This window comes from Juglans microcarpa x Juglans regia, chromosome 2D (assembly GCF_004785595.1).
Source record: "Juglans microcarpa x Juglans regia isolate MS1-56 chromosome 2D, Jm3101_v1.0, whole genome shotgun sequence".
Classification (NCBI taxonomy): Eukaryota; Viridiplantae; Streptophyta; class Magnoliopsida; order Fagales; family Juglandaceae; genus Juglans; species Juglans microcarpa x Juglans regia.
In genome coordinates this window covers 17,053,413-17,072,384 of record NC_054596.1, presented here as the reverse complement: position 1 = coordinate 17,072,384, position 18,972 = coordinate 17,053,413, and the positions used below count along the sequence as shown (strand labels likewise).

General features: G+C 33.0%; 1 long non-coding RNA gene across 1 annotated transcript; it reads right to left on the bottom strand.

Annotated features, from left to right (window-relative positions):
• Nucleotides 1–7,536: 7,536 nt before the first annotated feature.
• LOC121248623 lies at nt 7,537–10,140 on the bottom strand. The gene is made up of 3 exons (XR_005937486.1): nt 10,027–10,140; nt 9,727–9,992; nt 7,537–8,657 (listed from the first exon to the last, which is right to left on the bottom strand). It is a non-coding gene; the product is annotated as an uncharacterized LOC121248623 (long non-coding RNA).
• Nucleotides 10,141–18,972: the final 8,832 nt, after the last annotated feature.

Below are 18,972 nucleotides of genomic sequence, written 5' to 3'. Positions count from 1 at the left end.
TTATAGATATTTATGTAGGTAGATTTTTTATTGACATTGAAATCGATATATTGCTAGATATTTGGTTAGTGAATATGAAATTTAGATAAAATTTTAGATAAGTTTAATCTTAATTTTTGGTTATTAGCATTAAATGACATTTGAAAATATGATTTTTTTAATATTAATTTAATTAGAATATAATTATTGTTAATATTAAATTGATATAATTATAAAATGTGATACAAATAAATTAAATAAAAAATTATTAATTTAATAATATTTTATTATTATATAAAGAATAAATAATTAATTTAATATAAGGATTGAATTTAAATGAATTGAATAAATGTAAAAAATATTATATTAATTAAATTTTAAAGATACATTTAATCAATTTAATGTGGATACTCTTACAGGTGCTAATTAAATCCAATCAATCATGCATGGTGACCGGGAATGCCTTGTATTCAAATACACGTTCAGACATAAATTAAGAATAGTCAAATAACTCCAGACCGGTACTTAATTATATTATATTGAAACCTTTTCAACGTGCATCATCAGCAGCCAGATGGCGGCCTTGATCGAGTAGGGTAGTCCAAAACACATGCCAATAATTCACCGTTTCTGACGCTGTCGCATGTGAATGGAATTATGGAAGGGTATTCTTGCATTTATGATACCACAAGGACAGCGGAAATGGAAGATGAGAAGTGAAGAGATAAAAAAATCAGAGTAAATGCAGAATAAGAATCAAAGTAAGATAGAGATGCACAGTTAACAGCAGGCGGTAAAATCGAGTGTATATATATATATATATATATATATATATATATATATATATATATATACAAATTGTAGAAAATAAATAGATGTAAAAATAATAATTTGTATTGAAATATAAGATTATAAAATTACAAGATAAATTAACTTACAGATTATAAGAGAAATAGGTGGAGGGAGACAGAAGGTATGAGAAGAAAAGAAGGAAGGTGAATTAGGTAGAAATAAGGAGAGGTAAGTAAGAAAGCCTGTCCCCTTCATTTCACTAGGTTTTCTTTTTATAATTCAAGAAGTTCCTGTTTATAATAATTAAAAGTAAAACAGTAAAAGCATAAAGCCGTGGGTGAATAATAAATGTTACTGTTTATTCACGTGAAAGTAGAACCATCATTATGTCTTCAGCGTAATTTGCGAGAGCATCTGCTTTTGACACAAAGTGGTAAAGAATCTTGCAGAGGAGACTAGTTAGTCTTTAAGACGGCAATCTTTCTTTTGTCTTGAAGTATCGGCAGATCATTCTTCTTTAGATAACCTAAATTCTTCTTCAGATCATGTCCAAAAATATTGTTGTAAGAATCAGTAACTGAAGATTTAGATGACGCTTCTGACTTATCTTTATCAGAATTATCATTTCTAAAGACTTTTTTAGTAAGTGAATTAAATCCTTTTTTGTAAGGTCATCAAGAACGCTGCTTTTCTTTTTGGACCTTGAGGACTTATTAGTTTTAGAGGATGAAGTAGTTACATTTTCTTTATGTGAGGCGGATGGTGAAACAGGAGCCTAGATTATGGGATATCCAATTAAAACAAGAGAACCATAAGTGATTGCAGGAAATTCTTTCTTATTTTGTAGATCTGGAGCAGTCTATGGGAAGTCTCTTATCACATAACTAATGATATCTTGGGTATAGGGATACCTATCCCACCATTTTATAAAACAGTATCAAACTAGCATATAACCATTTCTTTCATAACTCCATCTCATGATCAAATGAATCTTGTACCATTTACCTAAATGAAGAGAATAAGAGAATTTAGCGGTATGTCTGTCCAATTTTGAAACAACAGCATTGGTGAAACATTTGAATATCTTTAGGAGCATTTCAGGAAAGATCTCAGAAATAGGGTCAAACTGGTTCCACGATTTTAGAAACTAGAAAAGAAGTTTTCCTTTGATTTTTTTGTCAAAATTAAGAAATCATGAATGACTCATATTAGGTACTTGGAACAACATGAATCTTGACCAAACATTAATATAGTCATAATAGTCATAAGCAATTTCAGTATCAACGAGTCTTTTTGGAGTAAAGGGGTTGAGGCCCAATTTTCTTCTGTAATGACTCGGAGGATATAAGTACTATAGTAAATTAATTTTGATTTATCAGTCTTGTCAATTGGTTTTATGACAATGAAATCAATTTGGAGTAAAATATTAGAATAAAATTGGAGTGTTTTTTGCTGAATTCTCTGGGATCCAGTGAAATCCTAGAGGAAAATAGGATGAAGCAATTTTAAAGGGACCTGTATACACAGTCCTGTTAAGTTCTATGTAAAACAGATTCCAAGAGTATAATTTGCGGATATACTCAGTTTTGGATTTTGGAAGCAAATACTGAATAGATGTTTTTGAAGCAATGGATTTAACATATGGATCATATGAGGTTGAAATAGTAGAAGCAAATGAAGCAGGTTGAATTACTTTGCCAAAGGTAGTAAATCTATTGGCAATTTTAATGTGTGAAGCATGTTCATTCTTGATAAGTTTGTTATCAAGAATGGGGGCTAGGGCAACTGTTTGTTTGTTTTTTTTTACTTGCTCATGATTGGGTTTCTGCAAGAATTCACAGATAAGAAAATTAGGGATAGAATTATCAGTATACTTACTATATTCAATATCAAAATAAAAAACACAGGTTGCATTTGGATGTTGAACTGAGTTGAGTTGAGATGATAAAATATTGTTAGAATATTATTTTTTAATATTATTATTATTATGAGATTTGAAAAAGTTGAATTATTTATTATATTTTGTATTGAAATTTGAAAAAGTTGTAACGATGAGTTGAGATTGGGTTGAGATCCAAACATACAATAAAATAGCTTGCCATCAGGCAAAAATATGTTTTGATGCAATGCTTTCAACATATTTTTCTAAAACATATTTAGTACTTTTGCAATCAATGTGTAATAAAAATTTCTTATTAAGTAAATCACTTTGAAATTTTGAAATACATAGTACTATAGATAATATTTCTTTCTTAATAGTAGTATAATTATTTTGTGCAAAACTCCAAACTCCAAAATGGAAGCGAACAATTTGTTTAGATGAGCCTGGTGAAACAATTTATTTCAGAATGCCATCATAACTAATGTTTGAGGCATCTGTTTCAACAATTTTGAATGAATCAGAATTAGAAATACCAAGACATAGAAGAGTTTTGACATGTGTCTTGATTTGTTTGACTAGATTAGTATGAGTTTCTGTCCAATGAGGATGATTAATATGTAACATTTCAAAGAGTGGGTGACATTATTCCTCATATATTGGTAGAAATTTATAACATAATTGAGAGAATCAAGGAATCTTTGGAATTTTTTTTTGTCAAGAATGACATCAGAAAATTTGTTAGCAAATTCGATGGCCGGGCTAATGGGTCTGATTTTGCTTTCAGAGATGTCATAACCAAGGAATCGAATTTTGGTTTGAAATAATTTGATTTTCTTGGCTGAAACAATAAGACCAATTAGTCTAATGATATTTAGAAAGGAATTTAGATGTTTCCAGTGTTCATCAATAGACTTTAAAAATATGAGTACATCATTAATATAAACAATGGTAAAATGAGTGAATGAGTTAAAAATATCGTTCATAATATTTTGAAATTTACTAGGGGCATTTTTTAGACAAAAATGCATCACATTCCACTCGTAGTGACCAAAATGAGTAGTGAAAGCAGTCTTATACTTATCTGACTCATCTATTTGGATTTGCCAAAATCTTGACAATTTGGAGAAGATTACAACATCACTTAGCCTATGAATCAGGTTATTTTTGTTGGAGATTGGGTACCTAATCCACTTTAAGACTTTATTCAAAGGTTTGTAATTAATAACAAGGCAATGGTCCCTCTCTCTATCTCAGTATTTTTCTGGACATAGAAGGCAACACAAGATTAGGGAGACTTACTGTGCCTAATGATCTTTTTATTAAGTAAATCAATGATTTCTTTTTTGCGAAATTCTAAAGTCTCGCTATTCATTTGGATAGGACAAGCTTTAGTAGGAATATCTTTTTTGTAGAAATCTTTAATATAAGGTAAAGTAACAACATGTTTTTTTCGATGCCAAAAGGTATTGGATAAATCAGAACAAACATCATAAATTAAACGTTCGTTAAAATCATCAATTTTGGATTGAAGCAAAGTACTCGATAATTATTTTGAAATCTTTTTGTATTTGATTTCCTATTGGAGGAAATTCAAATGCTTAGTTTTTGTAGAAAGCAAATACTTTAGACTTTTATCTGTATCAATTTCAAATCTGGAAGCAAATTTAAACTTAACTTTTTGTCCAAAAAGATCAGTGGTAATACCATCTTTTTTAGACAAAAAATGATATAAAGATGGAATAAAAGGAATCTCTAGAATGACTTTATCAGACATGTTTCTGACAAGTATAGAGGGAATTTTAAAACAGACATTACCTTGGCATACATGAGCAGTATTCAGTTCATAATTGATTTTCATCTGAGATCCATTTGCCAAAAATAGTCATTCAATAGATTTTTCAAATATTTACTAGGTATTAAACCTTCTTGGATAGAATTTATATCCGATCTGGAATCAATCATAGCAACAACAAAAAATTGAAATTTATGACAAACAATAATAATAACTCTTGAAAACCATTTGAGAGGAATAATATGATAAATTAAACATATCTGATTGTCAGCAGCATTTTTTTTTAGGCTTGAATCAGAGTCATTCATTTGCTCATTATTAGAAATATCTTGATCAACTGGTTTGTCAATTTTAAAACATAAAAATTCTTGTTTTAAAACATCATTTTCAGATTTGAGACTATTGATCTCAGATTTGAGTTCAACGATCTCTTTTTTGATAAAATTAATTTCATATTGTAAATCATTAGTAGAGACATCTTTCAGGTTTTTTTTTTGAAATCTCTCTAAAGTGTCTTGAAAACTAATCATTTGCTTAGAAGTTTCTGGTTCTTGGCGAACCATGGTCTTCTTAAGTTTATAAAAATATTCTTCTTTAACCTCAGGATTTGTAATTTGAGAAATAAAAGTTAACAAAAGATTTTTTTGTTCTTCTGTCTTGGTTAAAACATTAATTGTTTTACTCAAGGTTTTGCAACAAGAGTCATTACAATTGTAACCAAGTTTAATACTAGGAGAATCAAGAGATTCAGTTTCAGAGTGATATTCTGAATCACTAGAACTAAACTCATAATTATCAGATGATGATGAAAATTGTGTTTCTAAGAGTCGAAACAATTCTTCTTGATCATTGGCATTGATATTTAGCTGATTAAGCTTTTTTTTTTCAACTTATTGGGCTTCTTGGGACATTTATCTGCAAAATGCCCAGATTTACCACAATTAAAACATGTTCCTTTTGAATAATTTGAATAATTCTTCTTTTTAGGAAAATATTTTTTAATGAAGAATTTTTTTGTAAAAATCATCACAGAATTTTCTCCTTTTTCCACCATGAGATTTAGAAAATTTTGAAAATTTAGTGGAATATTTCTCCTTTCTTCTAGATGGAGCAATAGGAGGAAAGCCAAATTGTTCACAAAATGTTCCAATTTCATATTTGGCTTTCTTACTATTCTTCATCTGTTCACGAAGCATTATTTGATTATTGCACATACTAATACCAAGTTTCTTAATTACACTGAAAATATCACTTTAGGTGTAGTTTTTATAATTAAGAAATCTCGAGATATCAGTAAGTTCTTGTTTGACTTTATGAGTAAATAAATAGGGTAATTCATCACTGAACTTTTCCTTCCAGTAAGGCTTATGACTATTGTCTCTAAGCATTACTCTAGATATGAAAACATTTTGATACCATCTATAGTCAGACATTTGTCGATATCGTAAATTATTTAAATAATAACTAATACAATTAGTAATATTGGAAGGAGTTTCAACAAAATGTTTAATAATAGTGTAAATCAAAATATTAACACCATTAGGAAATTTCATTCCTGTAGTTTCATAAAAAATAAGTAACCCTTATTCATTATGCTTTACAGCATTCTGAATGGTTTTTTTAGTATCAATAATGAGATGTTTATCATACCAGTTCCGAAGAATACCAGAAAAACCATTAGTTAAAATCATAACAATATCAGATTGTTTGTATATGTACATATACATATATATGTATCTAGATTGAATTTAAAGACTGTCATTTCCAAAAGAAAAACTCTACTTGCAACCGGTTGGGGAAATCCTGCGTAACCGGTTGCATAAAAATTTTTATTTTTTTCCCACTCTCTCTCTCTATCAATTTTTTCGTTCACTCATTCTCCCCTTCAGATTCTCTTTTCTTCTCTCCACTCTCGCATTTTCTCTTCCCCCAGCCATTGACATAGAGCCCTCTTCCTTCTCAATTTTCTCTAGTTTCAGACACACACACTCTCTCTCAATTTCTTCCCTTCCACTGCCACCACCACCAGCCTCAAGCCATGGCAGGTTGAGAACCACTCTAATGCAAGTCATGCTCCGCCCATAGTAGCAAGGCCACCAGAAGCTCCCTTTCCCGATTTCTCCCTTCCTCATTATCTCCTTTGTGCCAAGCCGTAAGCCTCTCTCTCTCTCTCTCTCTCTCTTCCTCAATCGATTTCTCTCTCGATCTCTGTTCAGATTGGGGTTTGTTGCCCCTCTTTGTGTCGTTGTTGTCCAACTCCTAGTAGCCAGCCTTCACAGCCAGACCACCGGACTCCACCTTAGACCACAACAAACACCCATGCCATCACTCACAAAAGACCCAAACCTGCTGCTAACCTCCATCACAATTAAATTTAAGTAAAAAAACTTGTTCAAATAGTGAAGTTGTCAAATGTCTCCTATTAAAGAAAATTGTGAAGGAATCATGTAGAAGAAACATACACTTAACAGCCCTTGTCGGTTTTGGTTTTTTTTTTTTTTTAATATATCGGTTGACGTGATGCCACGTCTGATTACCCGATGGTTCCCACCGCTGGTTGTAAGTAGTAGAACTGATTCCAGAAAGTTAATATTTAGAAAAATTCAGCCAACAAGATGATGAACTTTCCAATTAATTCAGTATGGATTGCCAAAGCCAAGTAATCCCACATGCACTTTGAAACACCGCATGCATACATTAGCTAGCTAGCTCGCTCAAAGCAACTTAACTATTTCCCAAAAATAAAACCCAGATCACCAAGTTCCAACAGCGCATGCAATAGGGATCATGCATGCATTGCATTAATTGTTTGAATTGTCGCATGCATAAAAGAACAATAGATCAACGTACATTTCTTTCGAAAGTTTCGGTATTGGGAATCTCATCAATTAATGTACAAGTCCTTACATTGTCATACGGTTTCAACAGAATGCAAGCTCACATGCATATTCATGGGTTGTGTACGTGTTTTGTCAAGTCATGAGTATTATAGACTATAAAGATCAATTCAAGCGGGACTCATTAATTAAATAGGTCAAACTCTAAAACCCTAACATGCACGACCCATATAAATAACACGAAACACGATACAAGTCACATAACTCATTTTATTGTTGCAAATAAATTTATCGCCGTTGCTACTATCTTCACGATAATTTGTACATTTGTGTACATTTGTTGAAGAGTATGTTTATTTACAACTAAATGTACATTGGTTGCAAAAGAGTATGTTTATTTACAATGAAATACTTTCATTGCAAATAGCTATTTTGTTGTAATGAAAAAAGCTATTTGCAGCGAATGTATCTCGCTATAAATAATCTTACATAAGAGAAAAAAAAATAGAATATCACACATTAGGCTGAATTCAGTGGAACAGATAAAATGGCCAAATTCGAGGTGTTTATGACACCCCAGCCCTTGTCTCGGCAAGGACCGCAATGGATGTTGGCCACACGGGTCATACACCCCTCACTCATTGTGACTACAAGTGTATGCACACATGCTTAAAATAAATGGTGTACAACTATAATTCGCAGCGGAAATAAAATAAAAGGGTCATGTTAATTCTAATTAACAGTACTAGAAAAGTTAAATTACATCCTAACCACAACATCCATAATTCACTTGTGTCACAAACCCAAAATGCGAATGAAAAGAGTAATGCGACGTATAGTTGTAGAGTGTGCAAGTATCGTGCAGTCGCTTTGAAAAAGAGTAAGATCCACTATTAAAAAAAATAATTTTTTTCAAGTGGGTCTCATATTTACTCACTTTTTTCAAATAGAATGTGTGGCACTTGCGTACTCCACGACTGCGAATATCATTTCTCGAATGAAAAATTCGGTCATCCAATCTTATTCCAAAGACTCAAATACAACACCTAATCGAAACGGGGAAAAGCCCCAATCCTCAAGGATTAAACCCCCAACAGCACAGTGAGAAACTTATATGTGAATTGTGAAGGATTTAATCTTCTTGGAAATGTGGTCATTTCAAGAAGAATTGGCAAAATGGCTAAAATGAATGAGTTTTGAACAATTAAAGATGCTTATCCTTAAATAAAAGATAACTACTAAAGATGCTTACACAAATAAGGTGCTTCACCAGGATATTGATTAAGTACAATTACCTATAGGACAGTGCTGGTTGACCTCATCAAAACTTGCCTTTAGTAGCTTGAAACATAAATAACTGACAGGTGCTCTACAACTTCCATCCAGGATGCCATTGATATTTTGTTCGCGTTGAAAGTAATGTACATGTCAATGATGTCAGTGTCATGCATGAAAAACCTCTAACTAAAAAAGAATGAAATTCTTCCTAATCAACATAATCCTTAATGCAAGACATAAAAGTTCAGCCAATCATTAGCAGGTTTTGGGGAAAAATTCTCATTCTTGAACCACATGAAGAGAATATGCAGTCCATTGAATCAGCAAGCCTTTTAGACATATTTCAATTGAGAATGTCTTAGCAAGACAAGAGTGATCAAATTTGTTCTCAGTAAAGTATAGAGGGCACAAGGTGAGTATCAGATTGAGCATTACATTATATTTTCACAAGGCTCTTTCCACAAGTAATATATTTAGTAGGACTTAAAATCAGTTGAAGACAAAGATTTGACATTCCTCGAGCTTTACATTATCGTTTGTTTTCAGAGATGAGATGAGATGAGATTAAAGTTAAAAAGTTGAATAAAATATTGTTAGAATATATTTTTTAATATTATTTTTGTTTTGAGATTTGAAAAAGTTGAATTGTTTATTTTATTTTATGTGGAGATTTGAGAAAGTTGTAATGATGAAGTAAGATGAGATGAGATGTTTCCTGAAAACAAACGATATGTTTAAGATTCACAAAATTTTGTAGGCACGTAATAATAAGTTATTCAAAGGCAAATCTGTTCCCTAGAATAGATTCTTTATTGTTGTCCAGTCACTCCATAAACAGACAACAATATATAAATACTGTATATTTCCATAATATTCCAACTACTATATTTTACATTATATTTGGTGACTGGCTTAACAATTATCCTAGTACTTTTCACTATATGTTTCTCACCCTTTTAAGTATCATATAATATTATGCCACAATAAGTCACTTTACTCCAAACGAAGGAAAACTAAATTCAGCATGCTCTTTTATATCGCTACTTTTATATGTGAACATTAATAAAACACAACTTACTAGACAGTAAACTAAAAGGAACATATGCAACTAATTACAATACAAAATTACCCAAATTATCAGAGAAAATGAGAGAAAGAAGAGTTACCAAAGGAGCCAAAGAAATATAGGGGAGGTTGGATATGGCGGAGCAGAAGACGTCAGGCTTGATGTCGGAATTATAGCACAAGGCCATCGACAGGCATGGACGTTGTACCACCATGCCTAACAAATCCACCAACGTCTCTTGCACCTCGATTAATACAACAAAATCAAATAACTTGGTTTTTGAACCATAATTTGAAATGGGTTATTGTTATATTCAATTATAAATGAAGAATAAAATGGAAAGAAACCATTTTGAACTGAGGGGACCTGGTAATAGTTGCAAGGAAAATATTGAGGGGACCAACAAGTGCTGCGAGTTGCCGAACAGAGAAAAATAAAACAAAAACCCTAAATATGCGACCATCCCCAAGTTTGCACAAGACAAAAATTCAAAATCATACCTACAAGCTCAAAGATCTTAGATTACATCTACAAGAAAAACCAAGCATCACTACAACAAAAAATACTTTTTGGGATGATTTTCTTTTGGAACGAAATGAAAATCGTCCCAAAAAGTGAGTGAGATTTAGGGACGAATTTCATATTTCGTCTAAAAAAAATGACGGAAGAGCAAAACCATTTGAACGCGTTCGAACGGGATAATTCGGGATGAAATATTTTGTCCCTAATAATGAAACCGTTCAAATGTAATGTTTTAATGTTCGGACGGTTAAATTTAACCATTCGAACGTACATTTTGGCGCATTAAGTAATATTATTATAGCGGAAAATTGTTCTACCGTTCGAATGTACAATTTTTACCGTTCGAATAATTAATCAGCACTGTTCGAACGTACATTTTGGCGCGTTAAGTATAATTATTATAACGGGAAATTGATATACCGTTCGAATGTACAATATTCAGCATTCGAACGTTATTTGCATGGTTCGAACGGTGATCATATGTTTTTTTTAAGAGAATTATATTTATATTAACTAGTAATTATAAAAAATTTATCAATTAAATAATAGGAATAATATCAATCAATAATTAGTTTAGAAAATATAAACTAATACTAATTCATAATTAAATACTGAATTTACAAAATACTAAATATTGTCCATTCTAAAAAAAAAAAATATATATATATATATATATATAGAAAGTACTAAGACCCTAACTCTTTGCACACTTCCTCGACTGCAACTAAGTGTTCATCTATCTGTGTCAATCGAGTACTGATGGTGACCTGAGTCGCAGACATGGTATCAACCTTCGTACGTAACTCAGAGATGGTACTAGAAATCTCTGTACGAAACTCAGACACAGCAGAATGGACCTCCATAAGCACTGCATTGATCAACGCTGATGTCTGTCCGCTGATCACTGCACGCACGACCTCGGCCATGTCCTCACGAGTAGCGCTGTGTACTGATGCCTCGGTCTGTCTGGATGTCCCAGCGGTCGATACTCCATGATCTCTCGGCTATGCATCTCTCTGAGGATTAACTGGGTCTGGAACATGTCCACGAAGACGCAGTCTCGAGTGTCCAGTACTGCGTGAGAGGGTGGTGCTGTTGATCGGTCCCATCGGCTCCTGTTTACACTCGGCAACATTAGGCACGACACCGGCAAATAGCAGAAATCAAGTGATCAAGATCCTGAATGGTAGTATATCCGTCGAAATGTACTAGGACTCTAATCGAATAATATCGAATATATACCCCACCAGGTCAATAGGAATACCACGAGTGACCCGTATCATAAATTTCGTTCGGTCAATGCCAACCTCTATCTTGTGCTGCCGAAGGTCAATATTGTTGGCGATTATCAAATTCAGGATCTTGAAGAAAGAAGATAGATCTACCTGCTTGATGCTCTTCGTCCCGTTATAAGGGAGAGCATCTGGACTAACAACCAAATCTCTCATCTCATGATCAGTAAGGGTATCGACCTCATCTGTATAAACTGGTGCCTCCTCCTCAGTTGTCTTCGCCTCAATTGAAGGATCATACTCTCTAGGCACCACGTTCGGATATGCATCTGGCAGCCTAGGAATACCGAGATGCTCAGCGAGTCCGTCCCGTGAAAATACAACTGAAACTCCTTAGACAGAGATCCTGTATGCCCTTCTGTCATCTGGGCTGACACCACCAAGTTCTCTATAGAACTCATAAACAATGTCAATATAGGAGACAGTCCCCCATGATTCCTCCCGCTCATCTAAGATAGGTCCCCAACCACGATCGCTGAAGACTGATGGCAGGGAATGACCCTCCTAGACAAGACTCTGGAAGTCAGAAAGCTTCACTTGTCGCTCTAATGAAACAGTCCTCTCCCTACCTGGACTGATACTAGTCTCAGCTGGATTGCATCGCTTACGTCCTGCCTTAGAAGAAGACATTTTAATCAACCTGAAATTGACAATTAAAGAGTTTATCAATACAACATTAACGATAAAAATATAATAAATAAATAATTAGTAAATTACATACGAATAGTAATTTAATAAAGTGAGACATTGTGAATAACAGAATTTTATAAAAATAATATCACATTATTTAATATTAATTAGATTAATATTAATATAAATTAAGTATTTAACAAAATGTGATAAATTTCTATATTAATTTAATTATAATATAATATCCATTCTCATTAAGATTTAATAGAACTACAATATGGAATAAAAACATCGATTCACTAATATTACTAAAATTAATTATTTCATTCGAACGCTTAAAATAATGTTCGAACGGTATATTACATGTTTGGTTAGGACCGTTCGAACGCCCTAACCAGCGTTTGAACGGTATGCGAATTTATTTCAGTGACTACGCTGAGTTGACTCAGCCATTGAAATCCATGGAATCCTTCGATTCCATCGATTTTTCAACAAACAAATACAAAGTGACTTAAATAAACATTCATACAATGGATTTAAGCAAATCTACGGTGAGTATTGATGAATAAATTGTTTTATCCTAATTTAAACAAACAATTCATCAAAAACCTAAATTTAAACGGTAAAATAGTTAGAAAAATAGCATACTGGTGCTTAGAGGAAGAGGCTTCGACTGGGTACTGTTCGTGGTGGCGACGTCGGCTTTAAAACGCGGAGATGGACGGTTCACTAGGAGAAAATGAAGTTTTGTTAATAGTTCGAACATCCATGAAAATGACCGTCCGCGAGAACTTATTTATGCAATACCATTCGAACGGTTAAAATACGTTCGAACGGTTTACTTCAATACATTTAAATATTATACTAATATATTAATATATTATATTTTAGTTGTAGTCTAATTAGATGACACTATATATGATACTATATATATGTTATCTATAGTCTAATATATTACGATATTTATTAAGTTTTTATGGTCTAATTAGATGATACTATATATGACACTATATATATGTTATCTATATAGTTTAATATATTAACATATTGGATTCAAAGCCCGTCTCTCTCGAACCCTCTATACTCCCGTCCCTCTTGAACCCTCATTACAGACCTGTCTCGAGGGGGTGGCTCCTTACCCCTCCCCCATCCTCCACCGTCCCCGTTGTGTAGTGCTCCGTTTTTTTGTGTTTGTTGTTTTTGCAAGCTAAATAAGGGAGAATCGCAGATCTTGGATGTCCGGCGACTATAGATCAGCACGTGCCTCTCCATGGCGTTGCTCAGCCGCCGATCTTCAAGACTTCCAAAGGCGGCGCCAATCGGAGCGGCGAGTTGCTCGCACGCGCGGCCAAAAGATCTCGGAGACGTTCGGCGAGTGGCTCTCTCGTGACGCCAGGAGGCCCTCTGCCGTCGTCACACGCTGCGCCACTAGGGTCCGTGAGTCCGGATCTTCCAAGATCGGTCGGCGATTTTCTCCCAGGGTGGCGCATTTACTGCACGCGCCACGGTAGCCGCGTGGAGCATTGTTCTTTTCTGTTTGCTACAATAGTTTTTCCATTGTATTTTATTTTCGTGTCCTATTTTTCTTTTTTCAAAAAATAAAAAAATAAAAATGTTGTCCCTTCCGACCTTGGTCCGAATGGTGTGATGTCCCCTCTCCGCTTAGGCGGTGTATGGGGTTGGTGCACCCTACTCCGCGTAGTCGGGATATGGGTTTTGTCTTTTGGTTACTATTTCTCTGTCGGGGACAGAGTTTGTGCATGACAGATCCTTTAAACTTGGTCTTTAGATATCTGTCGTCTAGACTAGACCATGTCAGCCACGGAAGTGTGCTGGGGAGCTATTAACGTTTGTAACTGACTTTTTTAAGTCAAAGTTGTATGTTCTTTATGAATGAAATGTGATCCCTTTTATAAAAAAAAAATATATATATTAACATATTATATTTTAGTTATGGTTTAATTAGATGACACTATCTATGCTAGTACTATAGATGACACTATATATGATACTATATATATATATATATTATATATATAGTCTAATATATTAACGTAATATATTTATGTTATAGTCTAATTAGATGACACTATCGATTATATATTATAATATGATATTACTATGTTACTATTCTACAGTATCATCTAATATGTCTATATATATATATATATTAATGTTCTTTTATTTGAAGGTATAATGTAAAAAGAAATATTAGTAAACATTTACCAAACCATTCGAACTGTTAACAATAAACGTTCGAACGGTTAATGTTCGAGCGGGAATGCATCCATTACTGTTCGAACATACTATTTATACGTTCGAACGTGAAAATTTAGGAGGGAATTTTTTCCCGCTACAAATTTTCACGTCGAATAGGAAATCTTCTGCAAATACACGACAAAACCTCACAATCTCGCTCTCCTCCCGCGCGCCACTCTTCTTACGAAATAGAGACCCTTCGCAACACCAAGTATAATTCTTCCTCAATCTAGCCCCCAACCTCAAAAGAGTTTTTATCTCACTCAATTATTCTCAGATTACTACTTGCTGGGGAGCTCCTTCGCACGACATATAATCTAATTTCCTTGCATTTTCATCTCTAAAAATTCAGGTATGTCTTTTATATTCTTATTTTAGCTTGAATATAATATTTTGCAATTTTGAAAATTTGTATGCTCTTGAATCCTTGATATTATTATTTGTGTTGATGTGAGTTCGTGATTAATGGAGTTTTCCATTGTTGAAGACGACTGAAATCTAGGATGAATCCGTTCGAAGGGATTAGACTTACCGTTCGAACGTGTATGTTATGTTCGAATATAGTTTAGCACCGTTCGAACATAGACTATACATCAATGTATTTACAATTAGAATACAAATATATAAGGATAGTTGTAAATTATATGTACTAATAAATCTTTAAATTAAAATACAAATAGTTAGGATTTAATAACACTAAAATAGTTAATTCTAAATTAATAAAATTAAGTATTTAAATTAAAATACTATTAAATCTTTAAATTAAAATACAAATAGTTAAGATTTAATAATACTTAAATATTTAATTCTAAATTAATAAAATGAAGTTTATAAATTAAAATACTACTAAATCTTTGAATTAAAATATAAATAGTTAAGATTTAATAATACTTAAATACTTAATTCTATATTAATAAAATGAAGATTGTAAATTAAAATACTACTAAATCTTTAAATTAAAATACAAATAGTTAAGATTTAATAATACTTAAATACTTAATTCTAAATTAATAAAATGAAGTTTGTAAATTAAAATACTACTAAATTTTTAAATTAAAATACAAATAGTTAAGATTTAATAATACTTAAATACTTAATTCTAAATTAATAAAATGAAGTTTGTAAATTAAAATACTACTAAATCTTTAAATTAAAATTCAAATAGTTAGGATTTATTAACACTTAAATAGTTAATTCTAAATTAAAAAAATACAAATATTTAAATTAAAATATTATTAAATCTTTAAATAATACCTACTAATTAAGTTTTTGTTGTATAAATAATATATTGTTATTGTTTGACATATGTTAGCATATCTTGCATTGTTTGTTCATTAAAATAAACCTCAGACCCGTTCGAGAGTTATCAATCTGGATGAATGCTTGATTGATAACTTTTGAATTGTCCAGAGTGGACAGTTTGGGATTGTAAGATCATTCTCGCAAACTATCGAACTATATCTGTTGTCGTCCAACATTATGATTTTGGTAGATTCATCCATTGTTATCTGGATATGCAGTTTCGGTGATGGTGCAATGACGTGTTAATCGTCAGTGCACACAACCAAACGAGCATATTTGGGGAACTATGGGGAGATGCTACCAAAATTTTGTTGGACTTGACAGATAATAGATCATAGGTTGGTGACTATGATCTTACAATCTCGAACGGGATAAGACCAACTACCCGGTGAAAGGTGGCATACTCCTTGATTGATACATGATACATGTTTGTGTGCTGATGCACACGTGATTGTTTGTAATGAATATAGTCGGCATGGATAAGAGTTAGATGAGAGTTAGCGATCGATTGGGTCATAATTACAATGTATATGCTGAATGTGTTAAGAAATTCTTGGAGTTCGCAGTGGATACATGCGATAGTGATGGGCGTATTAGATGTCCATGTAGAGAATGCAGGAGAATTTGCATTCTCATAAAATAGAATTAGTGAGAGAGCATCTGTTTGTCAAAGGAATTGATAAGGGTTATACTGATTGGTTCTTACATGGCGAACCATATCCAACTTCATTTGAGGCTGCCCATGAAGAATAAGAGATCGATGAAGATGTATAACCAGAAGTTGTTGGAGATGAATACGATGAGGATATGGAGTAAATGTTAGGTGATATTGGTGCGGGAATGTTTATGGATGAAGGTGACACAGATACATCAAGCTCAAATGATGAGAGCCATAACACTTTTGCACGATTGTGGAATGATTCACAGCGTGAGCTATATCCAGGATGTAGAAGACACAGTAAGTTTTCATTTACTATAAGATTGCTTCACATAAAATCAATGTGTCGATTATATATTAAAGCAGTCAATATGTTACTTGAGCTATTTAAAGAGGCATTGCCGACAGAAAATACTTTACCTTGTAACTTCTATGAAGCAAAAAAGTTGAAACAAGGACTCGAATTTGATTACAATGTAATACATGCATGTAAGAATGACTGCATATTATTTTGGCGAGAGAATGAGCAGTTGAACGAGTGTCCCATATGCCCCGAGTCAAGATGGACATTAGATACCTAGATTACAACGATTATTTATGTACTTGCACAATTTATAAATGTTAGTTGTAATGAATTTGGTAAAAAACAACGAAAGAAAAAATAAGCTATGAATGAGTTGAATTGGACAGAAAAGAGTATATTTTTTGAACTCCCGTACTGGTCGAAGTTAAAATTGCGGTATAGTCTTGATGTTATGCATATTGAAAAAATATCTGCGAATCTGTATTGGGAACATTGATGTCAATTGAAGGAAAAACAAAGGATACAATAAACTCAAGAAAGGATTTGAAGCGGTTGGGAATAAGATGAGAAATGCAATTGCAAGAAAATGGTTCGTCTGTCTACATGCCGATTGGGTAGTATACATTGTCAAGGAATGAAAGGGTTACATTTTGTGAGTGGCTAATGAAGATAAAATTATCGGACGGTTATGCCTCGAATCTAACAAGGTGTGTGCGAACAAATGATTGGAAAATAACTGGATTAAAAAGTCATGATTGTCATGTCTTCTTACAGCATATCTTGCGTATTGATATCCGTGGGTACTTGACTAGAGATGTGCACGTGGCTTTGACTGAGTTGAGTGCATTTTTTAAAGACTTATGTGCTAGGACGTTGAATGTAGAAGCTTTGGATCGAATGTAACGAGAAATGGTCATAATATTATGTAAGTTAGAAAGTATTTACCCATCGTCATTATTCGACGTCATGGTTCACCTAGCCGTTCATTTGCCATGTGAGGCTCGACTTGCAGAACCAGTTTAATATAGATGGATGTATCCCATTGAACGATTGCTTGGAATGTTGAAATGTACAGTGGGTGACAAGGCTCGCCCAGAAGGATCAATTGCAGAAGCATATATTGACGATGAGTGGCATACCTTCTGTTCCAAATATTTCCATGGAGTTGACATTCGGTTTGATCGGCCAGAAAGAAACTTTGATGTTGATCTAGCAAGACAACGGAATGTGTTTTCTATGTTTTTCCAACAAGTACATCCAATTGGTGCAGTGTGTAGTTATGACTTGTGTGGAAGAGAGTTCGAGAAAGCTCAGTGGTACGTGTTGAACAATTGTCATGAGATAGAGAACTACTTAAAGTAAGTTATAACTTTTTCTTAATTTAAATTAGCTCATTTACTTTAAAAAAAGTCTAAGAATATAAAAGATTTGTGGTAATCATCAATTTCAGTGATCATATTAACGTGCTCAAGGAACTGGGAGTAAATGATATAAACCAAAAACATGAAGAGGAGTTCCTGAGATGGTTTGGAGAATGGGTAATGACATTACATATGCTTTACTCAATAACCAATGAAAAAATATTGATTTAAATTTTGATATAATATATGCTTACTCAATATGTAGGTTGTACAAATGCATGCGAATAATCTAAATGATATATTAGATGAACTGTATGCATTGGCATGTGGCCCATCGAGACGCGCTGCTCGATATTCTGCATGTATTTCTCAGAGAAGTAGGTATCACACAATGGATCAAGATTGTTATAAGAAAACTCAAAATAGTGGTGTCTTAGTTGAAGGAAGTCATGATGGAGAAAATATAGATTTCTATGGGATTATTGTCGATATAATTAGAATGAAATTTTGGGAGAGCTTGCGGTGTACCTGTTTAAGTGTGATTGGTGGGATTTAAGCAATCATCGTACTGGAGTCCGTGATGATGAATAATTTTTGAATGTTAATACATAAAAAAATGGTATGAAGATAATCCTTTTATTTTGGCTTATCAAGCATCTCAAGTATTCTACTTAGATGACCCGAAGTTAGGAAATCAATGGGCAGTAGTACAAAAATATTCTCCAAAAAATATATATGATGTTATCCCTCAGGCGGAAGGACAAGATGAAGAAGAAGATGACCCCTCTACTCAAGAAGCATACCAAAAGAGTCAACCCGCCTTAAATTTATTTGTGAATTTGAGCCAGTATGAGATGATTCCATTAAATAGAGAAGATATTGAGGCTGAGATTGTTAATGCGACAGTTGAGGAAAATGTTGAATCATCTGAAGTTTCTATAGATGATGAGACCGAATTGTCAACTGAAATTGATACAGATTATGATTGACCAATTATGTGTTAACATTACACTTGATG